General features: G+C 54.7%; 1 protein-coding gene across 1 annotated transcript in view; it reads left to right on the forward strand.

The window, feature by feature from the left end:
* The window catches only part of LOC133132565 (gamma-aminobutyric acid receptor subunit alpha-3-like), a 133,914-nt gene that overhangs the window by 91,597 nt on the left and 33,994 nt on the right, over positions 1–8,323 (forward strand). The window lies entirely within an intron of this gene.

Here is an 8,323-nt window from a genome sequence, read left to right on the forward strand (position 1 = left end):
GCGTGTAGCTGACTCTGTGATACAGGGCGTGGAGCAGACTCTGTGATACAGGGCGTGTAGCAGACTCTGTGATACAGGGCGTGTAGCAGACTCTGTGATACAGGGCGTGTAGCAGACTCTGTGATACAGGGCGTGTAGCAGACTCTGTGATACAGGGCGTGTAGCTGACTCTGTGATACAGGGCGTGTAGCAGACTCTGTGATACAGGGCGTGTAGCAGACTCTGTGATACAGGGCGTGGAGCAGACTCTGTGATACAGGGCGTGTAGCAGACTCTGTGATACAGGGCGTGGAGCAGACTCTGTGATACAGGGCGTGTAGCAGACTCTGTGATACAGGGCGTGTAGCAGACTCTGTGATACAGGGCGTGGAGCAGACTCTGTGATACAGGGCGTGTAGCTGACTCTGTGATACAGGGCGTGTAGCAGACTGTGATACAGGGCGTGTAGCAGACTCTGTGATACAGGGCGTGTAGCTGACTCTGTGATACAGGGCGTGTAGCTGACTCTGTGATACAGGGCGTGGAGCAGACTCTCTGATACAGGGCGTGTAGCTGACTCTGTGATACAGGGCGTGTAGCAGACTCTGTGATACAGGGCGTGTAGCTGACTCTGTGATACAGGGCGTGTAGCTGACTCTGTGATACAGGGCGTGGAGCAGACTCTCTGATACAGGGCGTGTAGCTGACTCTGTGATACAGGGCGTGTAGCAGACTCTGTGATACAGGGTGTGTAGCTGACTCTGTGATACAGGGCGTGTAGCAGACTCTGTGATACAGGGCGTGTAGCCCTGCTGTGATACAGGGCGTGTAGCAGACTCTGTGATACAGGGCGTGTAGCAGACTCTGTGATACAGGGCGTGTAGCAGACTCTGTGATACAGGGCGTGTAGCTGACTCTGTGATACAGGGCGTGTAGCAGACTCTGTGATACAGGGCGTGTAGCTGACTCTGTGATACAGGGTGTGTAGCAGACTCTGTGATACAGGGCGTGTAGCGGACTCTGTGATACAGGGCGTGTAGCCCTGCTGTGATACAGGGCGTGTAGCAGACTCTGTGATACAGGGCGTGTAGCAGACTCTGTGATACAGGGCGTGTAGCAGACTCTGTGATACAGGGCGTGTAGCAGACTCTGTGATACAGGGCGTGTAGCAGACTCTGTGATACAGGGCGTGTAGCCCTGCTGTGATACAGGGCGTGTAGCAGACTCTGTGATACAGGGCGTGTAGCAGACTCTGTGATACAGGGCGTGTAGCTGACTCTGTGATACAGGGCGTGTAGCAGACTCTGTGATACAGGGCGTGTAGCCCTGCTGTGATACAGGGCGTGTAGCAGACTCTGTGATACAGGGCGTGTAGCTGACTCTGTGATACAGGGCGTGTAGCAGACTCTGTGATACAGGGCATGTAGCAGACTCTGTGATACAGGGCGTGTAGCAGACTCTGTGATACAGGGCGTGTAGCAGACTCTGTGATACAGGGCGTGTAGCCCTGCTGTGATACAGGGCGTGTAGCAGACTCTGTGATACAGGGCGTGTAGCAGACTCTGTGATACAGGGCGTGTAGCTGACTCTGTGATACAGGGCGTGTAGCTGACTCTGTGATACAGGGCGTGTAGCTGACTCTGTGATACAGGGTGTGTAGCAGACTCTGTGATACAGGGCGTGTAGCAGACTGTGATACAGGGCGTGTAGCTGACTCTGTGATACAGGGCGTGTAGCGGATCGCTCGTTAGCGACGGCGCGTTGCTCACCTCGTGTGGTCAGGAGATGAGCAGCACATGCTCATTCCACAGAGCAGATTTCTCTAAATTAGGAGCCTGTATTATCCGCTGCGCCCAATTCATCCTCGGCCCCGTCCATTAAGGGCCGTTTCTGGCCCCGGGAACACAAAGCCAGCCCAGTAACGGGGGGGAGGGCGGGGGAGGGGCCGCGCGGATGATTGAAGTTTCCATTATTGCTCCATGTTTGTATTTTAGCAGAGCTTTCATGGTTTAATCGCAGGGTCCTCCCGGAGGAGCGCTCCAGATCCGCACGCACCCTGCCTGTCTGTGAAAGGAGCGTTTGACACGCAGATCTAAAAATCAGAAGTAAATAATATCGGCTGTGTGAATGTGACTTACACTTATGACTAATTGAAGGCCTCGTTTGTTTTCTCAAAAAGTGGCGTCTGTAACTCAGAGAGAATGAGCCTTCAAAAAATACGTTTCTATCGACACAACGAATGGGTAGTTATATAGTTATAATATATAATCGTATATATATTATTGCAGTTCCAAAATATGCGACACATAATATATCAGCCTTTATCAGACGTCACCTTTCTGTAATAATTCACGTGTTGACGCCTTCCATATGCAGAAGCCGAAATGAACAAGGGAGGAGGCGTTTGAAACAGGACCTGTTGATGCTTTCAGACGTCACTGCGGTGGATGCCGGCTTTAGCTGGGTCCTCACTGAATGGCAACATTCAAAAGAAAACATTTTACGTAAGACCCATACATATGGAGACGGCGTGCTCCTTCAGGTGCGGTACGCCGCCCCGTGCTGGCGGTACCGCGCTGTTTCCGGGCAGAAGAGGCTGTCGCCCTTGAGCGGATCACAATGGCGGCACAGCCAGGCTGCTTCGCCACTGGACAGAAAATAAGACCCTTGTCACGGTTTCTAAGCAACAGGACCCTGACGTAGATTTGTAAAGTGAACTGGTGAGCGTGCCTGTGCGCCCCTCCCGGAGTTCGCCCGGGGGCTTGTGTCCCCGTGTACGCCGTGTTCCCCTTCCCAGGAGACGGTTTGTCAGGGTTTGTTTTTCAGGTAGCAGTGCTGTTACTGTTTGTTGTGTGCCGATACTTCGTGATTCACAGCAATCCTTCAATCAATAGTGAGATAATTATCAATTGAATTTTCTCTCGCTGATTGTGATGTGCACCGCAGCTCCTCCTGAGCGTGTGTCCAGTTTGAAATGCAGTTGAAATTGTACTTACCTCTAGGGTCTTTCAGCGAACTTATCCCTGGTTATGGGTATGCACTTTGTTGTACGTCACTCTGGATAAGAGCGTCTGCCAAATGCCAATAATGTAATGTAATGAAATGAACCAGTTTCAAAAGCTATATCTGCTGTTTTCTGTATTTTTATTTTTTGTGGTTGTGGAGGGGGGGGGGGTAGTGTTGCTGGAGGATAAGGCCCCTGGGCGGGGGGGGGTGGAGTGGGGGGGGGGTGGTTCTGAGGAAGGTTCCGGGCCCCTCCACACATCGCTGGTTTACCGGGTCCGTTGGGGGAAGGCCTCATTTCGGGGACCCCCCCTCGTTCAGACAGACGAGCGGCTCTGGGCCCAGACAGCGGCTGGTTTTTGGGACGCGGCGGCGGGGGGGGGGGAGGGGGGGGTCCCCCGGGGCGGCTCCCCGGCCGGCGGGCCTCACAGAACCTTCCGGATCACCATTAATTAACGTCGGGCCGCCAAAGTGCTCCTGTTCCTGGGAGGACCATTCATTTGCGAGGCCGAGGACATCATGAGCGTTATGTGCGAGGATTACCCAGGAGGCCGTCTGCTTTATCGCATTACACACCACACGGCCAGACTGGCTCTCCGCCAGCCAGACACAGCCCTGCTGTACCCTCTAACACTCCCACACAGCCCTGCTGTACCCTCTAACACTCCCAGCCCTGCTGTACCCTCTAACACTCCCAGCCCTGCTGTACCCTCTAACACTCCCACACAGCCCTGCTGTACCCTCTAACACTCCCACACAGCCCTGCTGTACCCTCTAACACTCCCACACAGCCCTGCTGTACCCTCTAACACCCCCACACAGCCCTGCTGTACCCTCTAACACCCCCACACAGCCCTGCTGTACCCTCTAACACTCCCACACAGCCCTGCTGTACCCTCTAACACTCCCAGCCCTGCTGTACCCTCTAACACTCCCAGCCCTGCTGTACCCTCTAACACTCCCACACAGCCCTGCTGTACCCTCTAACACTCCCACACAGCCCTGCTCTACCCTCTAACACTCCCACACAGCCCTGCTGTACCCTCTAACACTCCCAGCCCTGCTGTACCCTCTAACACTCCCACACAGCCCTGCTGTACCCTCTAACACTCCCAAACAGCCCTGCTGTACCCTCTAACACTCCCAGCCCTGCTGTACCCTCTAACACTCCCACACAGCCCTGCTGTACCCTCTAACACTCCCACACAGCCCTGCTGTACCCTCTAACACTCCCACACAGCCCTGCTGTACCCTCTAACACTCCCACACAGCCCTGCTCTACCCTCTAACACTCCCACACAGCCCTGCTGTACCCTCTAACACTCCCACACAGCCCTGCTGTACCCTCTAACACTCCCAGCCCTGCTGTACCCTCTAACACTCCCACACAGCCCTGCTCTACCCTCTAACACTCCCACACAGCCCTGCTCTACCCTCTAACACTCCCACACAGCCCTGCTCTACCCTCTAACACTCCCAGCCCTGCTCTACCCTCTAACACTCCCACACAGCCCTGCTGTACCCTCTAACACTCCCACACAGCCCTGCTGTACCCTCTAACACTCCCAGCCCTGCTGTACCCTCTAACACTCCCACACAGCCCTGCTGTACCCTCTAACACTCCCACACAGCCCTGCTGTACCCTCTAACACTCCCACACAGCCCTGCTGTACCCTCTAACACCCCCACACAGCCCTGCTGTACCCTCTAACACTCCCACACAGCCCTGCTCTACCCTCTAACACTCCCACACAGCCCTGCTGTACCCTCTAACACTCCCACACAGCCCTGCTCTACCCTCTAACACTCCCACACTGCCCTGCTGTACCCTCTAACACCCCCAGCCCTGCTGTACCCTCTAACACTCCCACACAGCCCTCCTGTACCCTCTAACACTCCCAGCCCTGCTGTACCCTCTAACACTCCCACACAGCCCTGCTGTACCCTCTAACACCCCCACACAGCCCTGCTCTACCCTCTAACACTCCCACACAGCCCTGCTGTACCCTCTAACACTCCCACACAGCCCTGCTCTACCCTCTAACACTCCCACACAGCCCTGCTGTACCCTCTAACACTCCCAGCCCTGCTGTACCCTCTAACACTCCCACACAGCCCTGCTGTACCCTCTAACACTCCCAGCCCTGCTGTACCCTCTAACACTCCCACACAGCCCTGCTGTACCCTCTAACACTCCCACACAGCCCTGCTGTACCCTCTAACACTCCCAGCCCTGCTGTACCCTCTAACACTCCCACACAGCCCTGCTGTACCCTCTAACACTCCCAAACAGCCCTGCTGTACCCTCTAACACTCCCACACAGCCCTGCTGTACCCTCTAACACTCCCACACAGCCCTGCTGTACCCTCTAACACTCCCACACAGCCCTGCTGTACCCTCTAACACTCCCACACAGCCCTGCTGTACCCTCTAACACTCCCAAACAGCCCTGCTCTACCCTCTAACACTCCCACACTGCCCTGCTGTACCCTCTAACACTCCCACACAGCCCTGCTGTACCCTCTAACACTCCCAGCCCTGCTGTACCCTCTAACACTCCCACACAGCCCTGCTGTACCCTCTAACACTCCCACACAGCCCTGCTCTACCCTCTAACACTCCCACACAGCCCTGCTGTACCCTCTAACACTCCCAGCCCTGCTGTACCCTCTAACACTCCCACACAGCCCTGCTGTACCCTCTAACACTCCCAAACAGCCCTGCTGTACCCTCTAACACTCCCACACAGCCCTGCTGTACCCTCTAACACTCCCAGCCCTGCTGTACCCTCTAACACTCCCACACAGCCCTGCTGTACCCTCTAACACTCCCACACAGCCCTGCTGTACCCTCTAACACTCCCACACAGCCCTGCTGTACCCTCTAACACTCCCACACAGCCCTGCTGTACCCTCTAACACTCCCACACAGCCCTGCTGTACCCTCTAACACTCCCACACAGCCCTGCTCTACCCTCTAACACTCCCAGCCCTGCTGTACCCTCTAACACTCCCACACAGCCCTGCTGTACCCTCTAACACTCCCACACAGCCCTGCTCTACCCTCTAACACTCCCACACAGCCCTGCTGTACCCTCTAACACTCCCAGCCCTGCTGTACCCTCTAACACTCCCACACAGCCCTACTGTACCCTCTAACACTCCCAGCCCTGCTGTACCCTCTAACACTCCCACACAGCCCTGCTGTACCCTCTAACACTCCCACACAGCCCTGCTGTACCCTCTAACACTCCCACACAGCCCTGCTGTACCCTCTAACACTCCCACACAGCCCTGCTGTACCCTCTAACACTCCCAGCCCTGCTGTACCCTCTAACACTCCCAGCCCTGCTGTACCCTCTAACACTCCCACACAGACCTGCTGTACCCTCTAACACTCCCACACAGACCTGCTGTACCCTCTAACACTCCCACACAGCCCTGCTGTACCCTCTAACACTCCCACACTGCCCTGCTGTACCCTCTAACACTCCCACACAGCCCTGCTGTACCCTCTAACACTCCCAGCCCTCCTGTACCCTCTAACACTCCCACACAGCCCTGCTGTACCCTCTAACACTCCCAGCCCTGCTCTACCCTCTAGTGGCTAATGTACGTGACTGGTAGCTGGAAGATTGGTGGTTCAAGCCCCGGTGTAGCCACAATGAGATCAGTGCAGCTGTTGGGCCCCTTAACCCTGCATTGCTCCAGGGGGGATTGGCCCCTGCTTAATCTAATCAGCTGCAAATTGCTTTGGGTGAAGCAATTTACAAAGCAATGAGCGATCAGCTAAATTAGTTATTTTTTATTATTATTATTGTTTTACTGGCCTGAATATGAACGAATCAACTGTGTCAGATTCAACACCTCCTCGGGCATGAGGTGAATTACTCCCTGTCCTGGCTGCACTTTGCCCTGTTTGCATAAAATACAGCACCCGGGCCCTTAGAGTGTCCATTATATTACATTACTGTATTGGCATTTGGCAGACGCTCTTATCCAGAGCGACGTACAGTTGATTAGACTAAGCAGGAGACAATCCTCCCCTGGAGCAATGCAGGGTTAAGGGCCTTGCTCAAGGGCCCAACGGCTGTGCGGATCTTATTGTGGCCGGGATTAGAACCACCGACCTTGGGTGTCTCGGTGGCGCAGCCTGTAGAGCACTGACCGCATGCTCATTGCGAGCCGCGACGTCGGCGGTTCGAACCCGACCGTCCGACATTTGTCGCATGTCTTCCCCTCTCTCTCGCTCCCATTCTTCCTGTCTCTCTATACTATATACTGTTTAATAAAGCTGAAAAAGGCCTAAAAAATATCTTTAAAAAAAGATAAACACATCGGTTTGGGGTTTTTGGCATGGTATGTAATATTGGTTGCATTGCGTCCAGTGATATGACTGTGTGAGTGTGAGTGAGAGTGAGAGAGAGTGAGAGTGAGAGTGTGTGTGTGTGAGTGTGAGTGTGAGAGTGAGAGTGAGTGTGTGTGTGTGTGCAGTAATATGACTGTGTGTGTGTGTGTGAGTGTGTGTGTGAGTGTGCAGTAATATGACTGTGTGTGTGTGCAGTGAAATGACTGTGTGTGTGTGTGCGAGTGAGAGTGAGTGAGTGAGTGAGTGAGTGAGTGTGTGAGTGTGTGAGTGAGTGTGTGAGTGAGTGTGTGAGTGAGTGAGTGAGTGAGTGAGTGAGTGTGTGAGTGAGTGAGTGAGTGAGTGAGTGAGTGTGAGTGTGTGTGAGTGAGTGAGTGAGTGAGTGAGTGAGTGAGTGAGTGAGTGAGTGTGTGAGTGTGAGTGTGTGTGTGTGTGTGTGTGTGTGTGTGTGTGAGTGAGTGCGTGTGTGTGTGTGTGAGTGTGCAGTGATATGACCATGGCGGCGTGTGTGTGTGTATGATGTGATAAGGAAGTGTAATGGAGCATTAAAGAGCTGTGTGCACTTGAGAGTGGAGGCGAGCAGGAGGAATATGAGATCAGAGCGCTCCTCTGGGGGGGGGGGGGGGGCTGACTCTCTGACATCATCAGGGAAGCGATGTGTTGAGCTCCACCGGGTCAATAACTAATCAGCCTGAGGAAGAGGGGAGGAGGAGGAGGAGGAGGGGGGGAGGGGGGGGGAGGGGGAGAGAGAGGGGGAGAGGGGGAGGGAGAGGTGAAGTCTCCTGCTCGGAATGCAGGGATGGGACCTGCTGACCAAGAAACGGACAAACACAGAGCCCCCACCAATCAGACGCAGCACTGTCACGGCATGGACCAATCACAAGCAAGAGAGTCGGGGCACGGACCACTCCGAGGCTGCAGAGTCAGGGCCTAGACCAATCAGAGAAAGCTCAGTCAGGGTCCTGACCAATCAGA

The sequence above is a fragment of the Conger conger genome, chromosome 7 (assembly GCF_963514075.1).
Source record: "Conger conger chromosome 7, fConCon1.1, whole genome shotgun sequence".
In the NCBI taxonomy this organism is placed as follows: domain Eukaryota; kingdom Metazoa; phylum Chordata; class Actinopteri; order Anguilliformes; family Congridae; genus Conger; species Conger conger.